At 37.8% G+C, this 11,605-nt stretch overlaps 2 long non-coding RNA genes across 2 annotated transcripts; both read left to right on the top strand.

Moving 5' to 3' along the window:
- Window positions 1-1,050: 1,050 nt before the first annotated feature.
- LOC140180814 (uncharacterized) lies at window positions 1,051-3,229 on the top strand. The gene is made up of 3 exons (XR_011874800.1): window positions 1,051-1,460; window positions 2,520-2,737; window positions 3,127-3,229. It is a non-coding gene; the product is annotated as an uncharacterized lncRNA (long non-coding RNA).
- A 757-nt stretch (window positions 3,230-3,986) lies between these two features.
- On the top strand, window positions 3,987-5,817 carry LOC112767233 (uncharacterized). The gene is made up of 5 exons (XR_003184805.3): window positions 3,987-4,097; window positions 4,194-4,512; window positions 5,079-5,158; window positions 5,266-5,359; window positions 5,459-5,817. It is a non-coding gene; the product is annotated as an uncharacterized lncRNA (long non-coding RNA).
- The last annotated feature ends 5,788 nt before the right edge of the window (window positions 5,818-11,605 follow it).

The following is an 11,605-nucleotide window of genomic DNA, read 5'->3' as shown; positions in this document are numbered from 1 at the left end:
TTGCAGAAGTATCCTCTAGCAGAGAGACGGCTGCTCTAACTCAGAGTATCTGTGAGATGACCAACTTACTGAAGCAGATGCAATTGAATCAACAATAAGTTCAGCAAGCTCAACTTTCTCCAGCATAGCAAAGCCAACAGTTAGTCCCACAGAGAGTTTGCAGAATTTGTGTTGATTATAGCCATTATACTGATGAATGCCCGCAACTCCAACAGAAAAACAACATGGTGGCCTCCACTTATAACTTCTATGATCGCCCCAACCAAGGGTACAATCAAGGTGGAAATAATAACCATGGATGGTAGGACAATTCTAACCAGAATTGGAGGGACAACAATAATAGAGGAGGTAGAGATAATCAGGAAAATCAGAGGTGGAATAATAACAACAATAGGCAACAGAACCAACCTTACAGAGCACCTCACCTGAGGCAGTCCCAAGGACCACAGAATACCCAACAACAGACCTCTCAATTTACTCATTCTTCTTTATCTCCTAATGAAGAGTTACTACAATATTTTGAGCGGAGACAACATACCATGGAAAATAACATTATGAATAACATTAATGCCAGTCTGAATGGTCTGACCTCTTCTTTGCAAGCTCTTGTTTCACAGATTGGATCAATGTAAAATTCCAGTAACCAACCTTCAAGCTCCACTGCACTACAAGAAAAATACCCATTCAGCCACACTTTTTTTAGCTAAATTTGAAAAGCGTAGCCTATTCTATGAATAGGCTACGCTTTTCTCCGTGTTGCCTTTTTATAAGAAAAAAGGATACACAATTGTGGCATCATTTAAAAAGTGTAGCCTTAGGTATTATAGAAATCACTTATAAAGCGTAGCCGTAGGTTGATATCTATAGATTCACTTTTCGTATCAAAGGAGATGCTTTTAGACGGTAGCCCATTTATTAAGTTTTGGGTGCATTTTAAAAGTGATGCCTAATGTATCTAGTGCAAAAAAATTTAACACAACTCACAAACACTTAGTAATTTTTTGTTTCCTTTTCACCAAATCACATACTACACTCTCTCCCGCACTTACCCTCTTTGCATGGTACCCTAACCTAGAATCAGAACCCATCTCACCTCTCTCTTCTCTTGCCACTCTGTCCCTCAAGCCCATCGCCGGCTCCTCAAGCTTTGGTCGCCCCCTCAAGCTCGTCGCTGCCTCAAGCTCTGTCGCCCCCTCAAGCTTGTCACGGCCTCAAGCTCTGTCGCCGCCTTAAGCTCGTCGCCGCCTCAAGCTCACATCGCCGCCTCAAGCTCGTCGCCGCCTCGAGCTCACGTCGCCGCTTCAAGGTCATCGCCACTCAAGCTCTGTCGCGCTCTATCATAGTTCGTAAGCTCGCCTTCCTGCTTCGGCCATCAACGCTTCCTCGGCCCTGAGTCTGGGTTTAGGGTTTCAGCTTCGGCTCGGGTCTTCCATCAACGCTTGCTTCGTCTCTCTGCCTATGTGAGTTTCATCTTCAGCCCTGTTATTTCTCTTTCAATTTTATTGTTGTAAATTATTAGTACATCTTGAATTTATTGCTCAAAGTTGAGTTTGTTGCTGAAATTATGATTTAGCTAATGTTAATCTGCTGTAAATCATATTTTGAGAATTAAAGGTTTTTGTTGCTGCCTGAAAGTTATCATAGCTGAATTTGTTGCTAGAATTCTAGAAGTAGAATTTGTTGTCAGCTGTAAGTGGAATTTGATGCTGAACATATCATAAATGTGGTTGTTGCTGGATAATTGAGTTGAGTTGAATTTGTTACTGATCCTTGTTGTTGTTGTGTTGAATTTGTTCTGATTAGGGGAGGTTCTGTGATTATTTGTTTTTTAATTAAGAAGCATCATGTTCTATTTTTAATTTGTTTTTGGTTTTGATGTTTCCCAATTATTCTTCATTATCAAGGGAAAAACTAATTGATTTATGGAGTAGTTTATTTTATTTGATTTTAATTTTTCCATTCTTTTTATCTGGTGGTGTTTCAAATGAGAAATTAGTTTGTTCTATGTCATGGTGGTTGAATTCGATGGACTTTTATTGGAACTCTATTTCATTGTTGATGGATTATTCTAAAGAAGTGGCATTTGGTCATTACAAGGTGCTGCTCTTGCTATATTCTATTATTTTTAGAACATTGTCTTACTCCTCTACAGAATCAGAGACTCAGAGTCGGTTGAGCTATGTTTAGTTTATTTATCAATAAAATCTTTGGGAATATTGGTAGTGCACTTGATTATACATAACTATTTCTGTATTAGATATATTGTAAATTTGTAATTAGGTGTAAATCTTTGCTTCAAGTATAGAAGGTTCAGACGCTGAGGAGTTTTTAGCTCGTGCAACACATCAAAATGCAAATCCACAATAAAATACTTTTTCTAGTCTCTATTATTGATCCAAAAAAAAATCATGTTTGCTTTTCTTAATTTACAGGTTGGCATGCATGTGAGGCAATTCTATTTATTTCGAATGATGTTTTTCTTTCATTTATTTTAATTGATATCTTTTAATCTCTTGTAGGTGGTTGTTGACCTTGATTATAATCGTATCACTACATCAGAGAAAATTCCACCTATTCCCGAGCCAGAATACCACTTCTTACGTGGTGAGGTAATCAAGTTATTATACCCCAATGTAATTGGAATTGATGAATTGAAGGCTGGAATATATAGTGTATCTGAGCATTATACTAAATTTGTGGCTAAGCAGTGGGGAGCGGATCATGACCTTCAGTTAAGGTGATCCTTCGATGGTAGATTATTCATTGTTTTCCATTCTTTTTAGGTTCACCGTCTCTGAATAAATCATATGAAAGTGAATGAGATGCTAGATTGATGAACATTTTTATGAATTCTTAATTTAGTTCCCTGGAAAATATTATGGTACACTTTATTCTAAATAGTGCTAATTGATATTTGTAATAAAATATTGAAATTTTCTCACATAAATGAACTTGATGCCTGCCTATTATACCAAAAATGATTTGTGCTTTGCTCATTGTAGTTCTAATTTATGTTGTTTCTTGGTTCCTTGTGGACCGTCCAATTTATTGTTTTGGTTCCTTGTGGACAGTCCAATTTATTGTTTAACTTTTTTGTGTCTTATTGTCACCATGTTTCTTGTGCAGGATGATATTCTTAAAGTTCTTTGCAACAGTTTTAAGTGGCTATCGGAATTTCCTAGTATGAATATTCTAGTTCTTGTTTCAAGAATTTAGTTTTCAATCTTCCATGAGAAAACTTTGGTATGACCTTTCATTGTTCATTTTCTTCTTTTTTCCTATTTTGGCATCAGGAAAATAGTTCCACTTAGGTCTTCAATACTCAAGCTTTCTTGAAGAAATGGTCTCGAGCTACTAACCAATCACCAGATCCAATGGTAATTTTTAACTCATAATATAGGGTGTGTTCTCCAATTAACAGCGATGGAAATTCCAATGATTAAATTGATCCTACTAATGATTAGATTTCCATTGTTGATTATGATGATTAGAAGTCTCATGGATGTACTAATGATAATTACATTGGCTGGGTTTAAATCATGTTTTATCAAAGAAATGCTAATTCCATTCTTATTATTGCTGTAACCACCAAAATTTAATTTATATTATAATCTCTTTTTTGCACTCATCATGATGATGTGACATGATGGGTTTTGATTCAATGCAAGGGAGAGCTTCTATTCCTCAGTGACATCTCTTACTAGCTAATTTAATTTACATTGCTTCCACATTTATTTACTACTATTCTTACTGGCTAATTTAATTTGCATTGCTTACTCCAAATTTTAATTTTTCATACATAATAAGAGTTCAGTTGTGAGTTGTGACAGGGACAAGCTACCATGTACGAGAGACTAGTTTTTTATGTTGTTAGTTATTTAATATCTAAAGATAGAGATGATGACGTGGCTTATGAATTACATGCTAAACTGAGTTCACCCTTATGAATTACATGCTGTTAGTTATTTAATATCTAAAGTGATTGATTCCTCTTCTTGTTTCAGTTTCTATTAAGGATTCAAGAACTTGAATGCTCCAAGATAATCCACCTAGAACTCAAGGGAACCAATGCATATTCCAAAGTCAATTATCATCAGGCAATAATTCTCTTACTGGTTACAAAAATTGATAGCATCTTGTCATGGTTTGCATAGAAATTAATCCTAATCTTTGATTTGATATTTGTGATTCAGATGCAGCTTGCAAGGGAAACATGAATTCAGAGGAAGCTGCACAAATTTCCAGAAGAACTAGTAGGCTTCATCTTCTGCACAAAATTCTGCTTCATCTTTAGTTAAGTTTTGTTTGCTTTCTATTTCTTTTTGGTCTTTAGTTTCATCCTATATTATTATTAGTTAACTGGTTTCAATTTCGTTCCTTGGGTTTGAGTTTCTTCTCCAAAATCCCTGGTTGAATCATGGATAAGAGCATGTTAGCTGGTTTTGAATCACTTCTAGAAGCTGATCAGCAATGAATGGCATCCATGATGGAATAGGTTCAAATTTGTGACAGGTACCTCCTCTTCACTCTATTTGTTAACTAATTTCATGTGTTTTGATTTGTGCTTCATGTTCCTAAAATTCTAAGTTAAATCAGCACAAATAGTTTCAATTGGGACAAGGTTTGAAGGTTTATGCTTATATATCTTGAGTGTTATCCATTTCTATAAACACAGCCTGCAGATTCTCATAGATTTCTGATTTGCTGTCTTTCTGCTTATATCGAGTGCTATCCATCTCTAATTTATGTTGTTATTACTTGAGTTTTCTTTTTAATTATTGTAGTTAACTTGTTACCACTGTGATTCTATTCTGTTGGTTGATTCTATTAGTTGATTCATGTTCTTGTTATTTTTCTTTTTCCATATTTTTTTTAACTATGATTTTCTATTTAGGTTATTACTATGATTTCTATACTGCGTGATTTTTCTATTGCCATCATCTTCTAACTGCTCACCCAGCACCACCAGCATCTGCTGTCTTTGCCGCCACTCATCTGTTTCTTTTAATCTTGAAGTTTACTGTCTTTGCTAACTAAATTTTCTATTTCCCTTTTGTTGTGCCGAATTATTACAACAGGTTGATAGCACCGTTAAGCATAAACAAAACTTTGATAGATTTCTGATTAGTCAGAAACCCCTTTCCAACGTTAATACGAGGTTCAACCTTTTTTTGAAAGCTTCATGGTTATACTATAGTATTGCTATATTCCTTTACATAATATCTAAAATTTTGCTTTCTTTATATGATCTTTGAAATCAAATAGTGCTAAAAAATGTGATCACTATTACTCACTTGCGAAAGATTTTCTCGAGATTACACCTCGGAAGACAATTGGAGAATTGAAGGAATGTAAAGAGGTTAGTCATTTTTTTATTATTTTTCACTTTCTTTTTATGTTCATCATTCAAGTCCAAATTAAAATACTAATGCTCTTTTTATTGTTACTTTTCTTTTAGGATGGTGATTATGCTGTGTATGGTACAATTATGGGAGTGATTGGTGGACTTGATTGGTTTGTTGCTCAATATAGATGTGGCAGTGAAGTTGTTCTGAAGCTTGGGTCATACTATTGCGAAAAGTCTTCAAAGCATATTGATTTGTTTTCTTTGAAGTTATAGTGTTGGTATGAGGTTTATTTATGTTGATTATTTCATTTGTATATATTATAAAAACAGGTATAGAATTAAGGTGAAAGTTATTGATTCCTCAGGGAGTGCAACCTTTGTCATATTTGAAAAGCTTGGATGCCTTTTGCTACATAAGTCCTGCACTGAGATTTTTATTATTTAAAGAAATTATTTAGTATAATTATGTATTTATTTTTATTTTATAATATTCAACTTATTTAAATAAAAATACAAAATTATTATACATGTAATCATATTATTAATTATTATGTTGTATTAATAATTATTAGAAAATTATACATACATATATATATATATACAAACAAAAAAAAGAGAGATCTAAAGCTACACTTATATATAGTAGCTATAGTATAGAGGAAAAAAAAAGAGACCTAAGGCTACACTTATATACAGTAGTTATAGTATACCAAAAAAAAAAGAGGGACCTAAGGCTACGCTTATAAAAAGTAGCTATGGTATATAATGGGGCTACGCTTTATAAGTGATGCAATAGCGTTGAAAAGCGTAGCCTATTCTGGAAGAATGAAAGTTGAAAAGCGTAGCCTTTGGTCCTGAACAGCATCACTTGAAAAGCGTAGCCTATTCCCAAACATCAAAAGCGTAGCCCTTGGTGCAGAAAAGCGTAGCCTTTGAGAATAGGAAACGGCCGAATAGGAATCACCCCAAAAAGCGTAGCTGTAGCCCAAAAAGCGTAGCCGTAGCCTAAGGCATCATTTTTTTTCACTTTTAGCTACACTTTTCAAGTGTACCTGAATGGGTATTTTTCTTGTAGTGCTGGAATCCCTTCTCAACCATTACCCAATCCAAAGGGAGGCATTAATGCCATCACCCTGAAGTCCGGAACCACACTGCAGGAGAGGAATCAGGAGGAACCAAGCTCACCAAAACACGCCTCAGCTGAAGAAGAAGAAGTGCAACCACAAGAGGAAGCACCAAAAGGCACAGACACTGTAGAAAATACTACTCCCATTCTCTTTCCACAACTTGCAAGGAAGCCCAGGAAGCAACTGGAACCCGATCCCAAAATGGTAGAAATATTCAAAAAGGTTGACGTAACCGTTCCTCTTTTTGATGTTATTCAACAAGTACCTAAATATGCAAAGTTTCTAAAAGATTTATGTATACAAAAGGACAAAATTCATGAATTAGAAACTATTCCTTTAGGTAGTTCCATATCTGCTTTAATGGGAGGATTACCTGAGAAGTGTAGTGACCCAGGTCCTTGTATACTTTGTTGTACTATTGGTGGAGTAGTAATTTATGATTGCATGTGTGATTTAGGAGCCTGTGTTTGTATAATTCCTTTGTCTATATATGATATTTTGAGGCTCTCTCCCTTAAAAAGGTCGGCAGCTCGTTTTGTGTTAGCAGATAAAAGCATTATTACAGTGGCTGGAGTTGCTGAAGATGTTTTAGTGAACATTAAAGGGCTTACATTTCCCACTGAATTTTATATCTTAGAGATGCCCCATAATGACTCAGATAAGACATCATCAATCCTACTTGGAAGACCATTCCTGAAGACATCAAAATTCAAATTGGATGGTTTTTCAGGAACATACTCTTTTGAAATAGATGGCCGAATAGTAATCTTCAATCTGAATGGAGTCATAAACAACCCTCCAGAAGATCATTCTATCTTCCAGTGTGATGTCATAGATGAAACTGTAGCTGCAGTTCACAAGGAAGAATTAGAAGAGAGGCACACTGGACAAGGTCCAAGTGTGGGGACCCTCTTAACTGACAATGAGGGCATTTTGCCATTTTTACAAGCTCCAGATAATCTAGAGCCTTCCCATGATTAGAAGTTAGAGTTAAAACCCCTCCCTCCACATCTCAAATATGCTTATGTTGAAGATGAGCAGAAGTTTCCGGTTATCATTGCAAGGGAACTTACTTCTCAACAAGAAGAGCAGTTACTTGATGTACTGAGGAGGCACAAGAAGGCAATTGGGTGGAGTTTGGCAGACATAGTAGGCATCAACCCTCAAGTATGTGAGCACAGAATATTTTTAGAAGAGGGAGCAAGACCTGTCCGTCAACCCCAAAGAAGATTGAATCCCACTATCATGGAAGTTATCAAAAAGGAAGTGACTAGACTATTGGAAGCAGGTATCATTTATCCCATTTTAGACAGTGAATGGGTTAGCCCAGTACAAGTGGTACCCAAGAAGTCTGGAGTCACTACAGTGAAGAATGAGCATGGAGAGCTCATAGCAACTAGAGTTCAGAATGCTTGGAGAGTCTGCATTGATTACAAGCGTCTCAAATAAGCCACCCGTAAGGATCACTACCCACTTGCATTCATTGATCAAATGCTGGATCGCCTATCAGGTAAATCACATTAATGCTTTTTAGATGGTTACACAGGTTATTTCCAGATTCATATAGCTCCTGAGGATCAGGAAAAGACCATTTTTACATGTCCTTTTGGGACTTATGCTTACAGGAGAATGCCCTTTGGCTTATGCAATGCACCAACTACTTTTCAAAGGTGTATGATGAGTCTTTTCTCTGATCTTATTGAGGACTGTATGAAAGTTTTTATGGATGATTTTAGCGTTTATGGTGATTCTTTTAGCCTTTGCTTAGATGGATTATCTAGAGTATTGGATAGATGTGTCAGTACAAACCTTGTATTAAATTTTGAAAAATGTCACTTTATGGTAAAACAAGGGATTGTACTAGGACATGTGGTATCTAATACCGGCATTTCTGTAGACCCAGCAAAGGTGAATGTTATTTCTAGTTTACATTACCCCTCTTCTGTGAGGGAAGTCCGTTCGTTCCTTGGCCATGCAGGTTTTTACAGGAGATTTATTAAGGATTTCAGTAAGGTAGCACTTCCCTTATCCAGATTACTACAGAAGGATATTGAGTTTGAGTTTAGTGATGATTGCAAACAAGTGTTTGATAAGCTGAAGACCGCCCTGACTCAAGCTCCAATTTTGAGAGGACCAGACTGGAGCCAGCCGTTTGAAATCATGTGCGATGCTTCCAACCATGCAGTAGGAGCAGCGTTGGCTCAGCGCAAAGGTAAGGACCCTTTTGTTATTGCTTATGCGTCTAAGACTTTAGACGTTGCCCAGTCCAATTATACTACTACTGAGAAAGAGCTTCTTGCTATTGTTTTTGCTCTGGATAAATTCCGAGCCTATTGTTAGTGGCAGACCACTTGAGTCGCCTTGAGCACATTAAGGATGATTCTACTCCTATAGATGATAATTTTCCATTTGATAACCTGCAAGCAGTATCTGAGGTATCTCCTTGGTATGCACCTATAGCTAATTATCTAGTTAGCCGCACATTTCCTCCAAACTTTTCTAAGAACCAAAGAGACAAGCTGAAAAGTGAGTCTAAATATTATATATGGGATGACCCATATTTATGGAGATGTGGCGCTGATCAGGTAATTAGACGGTGTGTGCCTCAATCAGAATTCCAGTCAATCTTAGAGGCCTGTCACTCATCTGAGAGTGGAGGACATTTTGGCCCCCAAAGAACTGCTAAAAAAATCTTAGACTGTGGATTCTGGTGGCCTACTCTTTTTAGAGACGCTGCTGAATTTTGTAAATCTTGCCTCCCATGCCAAAAAAATTGGTAATATATCCAAGAGGAATGAGATGCCTCAACAATATATGCTTTTCTGTGAAATTTTTTATGTTTGGGGCATTGACTTCATGGGTCCATTTCCAAATTCTAATGGTTATTTTTATATATTGTTAGCTGTGGATTACGTTTCCAAATGGGTGGAAGCAATTCCTACCTGCACTGATGATGCTAACACTGTCGTTTCCTTTGTGAGAAACCATATTATCTGTCGCTTTGGATCCCCACAAGCAATCGTGAGCGATCAAGGCACCCATTTTTGTAACAGGAGACTAACAGGACTAATGAAGAAGCATGGGATAATTCATAAGGTTGCAACAGCATACCATCCTAAGACCAATGGGAAAGCCGAGGTGTCAAATAGAGAGATAAAGCGTATCTTGCAGAAGATAGTAAAGCCTCATAGAAGAGACTAGAGCACCAGGCTACAAGATGCACTTTGGGCATACAGAACAGCATACAAAACACCCATTGGGATGACTCCTTTTCGCTTAGTTTATGGAAAAGCTTGTCATCTCCCAGTAGAAATAGAGTACAAAGCCTTTTGGGCAGTCAAGGAATGCAATATGGGAATTGAGAAAGCCGAAGCTGAAAGAAAGTTGCAACTGCAAGAACTGGAGAGCCTTCGCCTAGAAGCTTATGAGAACTCAAGACTACACAAGGAGAAGATGAAGGTTGTACATGACCAGAACATCAAGAGGAAAGAGTTCCAACCTGGGGACTCAGTCCTCCTTTATAAATCTCGACTGAGGCTCATGCCAGGCAAGTTGAGATCAAGATGGGAAGGTCCATACAGAGTAGAGAAGGCCGAACCGTATAGAGTTTATCACCTTATCCATCCTTCGACCTCGGAGCTTATCAAAGTTAATTGACATCGTTTAAAGCTGTACCATGGCGAAAAGCGGAAGAAAGACAAGGAACTCAAGATCTTCCTCTTGGAAGATCCCCACATAGCCACAGACTGAGCTAGTGGAGCGTCCAACTTATGGACGTTAAAGCAAAGTGCTAGGTGGGAGACAACCCACCATGGTATGATCGTTCTTTTCTTTATTTTTAATTTTTCTTATTCAATAACTCTTCTCTTTATTAGTAATTTCGTGCATCTGCATTAACATATTTAAAAAAAAAAGAGCTACGCGACGCAACCGCATCAGTGACGCGACCGCGTGGCAAGGAGAGGAGAGAAAAATAAAAACGAACAGAGAGTCATGCTGGAGCGTGGCTGGAGGAGTGCCAGTGGCATAAATCAGCCCACGCGACCACATCGCCGACGCGTCCAGGTCGTATGGGCATAATGGCCTCCCACGCGACCGCGTGCCCCACGCAGCCGCGTGCCCTGATTTTCGACGTAAAACGGGTGCACAGCTGAAAGTTGTGCTAGAGTGGTGCTGGACTGGCGCTGGACGCGCAATCCCCCTCACGCGACCGCGTGCCCCACGCGGCCGCGTCGTACCCCATAAACTGCCCACTCACGCGATCGCATGCCCCACGCGATCGCGTCACCCCAAATTTGGCAAATACATCAATTTGAACAGAGAGTTGTGCAGGCGCGAGGCTGCACTCACGCTAGAAGCCTAACATGGGTCACGCGACCGCGTGACTGACGCGATCGCGTCACCTTACTTGAAGCGCAATCACGCGAACGCGTGCCCCACGCGGCCGCATCGCTTGCACCGCACAGCTTAACCTGAATTGCCAAAATATCTTATTTTTTTCCTCTCTAATCTCAATTTTTCTTTTCCCTCCTTATTTCTTCCTCCTCCCTTCTTCCTTCCATCTCACCTTTCACTCTCTCTCCCTCACCTCCATTAACAAGGTTTTATTTTCTTTTTCACCCTTTTCTTTTCTATCATTCTTCTTATTTTATATGTTATTTTCTTTTCTTTTCTTTTTCTTTTCATTATTCATATTTTCTTCCTACTTCTTTCCTTTTTACATGGTGTTAGAATTTTATTTGAGTCATTATTTTTCATTATATGCTTGTGGATTGTTGCAAATTGTTTGACAATTATATATTATTTTCTTTAAAGGGTTGCTTGCATGTTCACTTTAATACTTTCTATACCTTCTTCACCATGCATGCTATGTGTTTGTGAAAAAGCCCATATGGCATTATGCACTTCTCTATGTTATTCTACTATTCAATGCTTGCTTTTCACAAATCCCCTTTACTATTATATTAATTGAATTTAATTGTCAATACAAACGTGATGGTTTGTTACAAAGTAATGCTTGGTCTATGCTACTCATGCCCTTTGCTGGCATGCCAATAAACACCTTTCATTCACTTGTCATCATATGCGCTAACTATTTTCCATTAATGATCTTTCACATGTACTCATGAGC

Source organism: Arachis hypogaea, chromosome 17, assembly GCF_003086295.3.
Source record: "Arachis hypogaea cultivar Tifrunner chromosome 17, arahy.Tifrunner.gnm2.J5K5, whole genome shotgun sequence".
Lineage (NCBI taxonomy): Eukaryota > Viridiplantae > Streptophyta > Magnoliopsida > Fabales > Fabaceae > Arachis > Arachis hypogaea.
The sequence above is the reverse complement of the archived record's forward strand: the minus strand, read 5'-3'. Positions and strand labels throughout refer to the sequence as shown.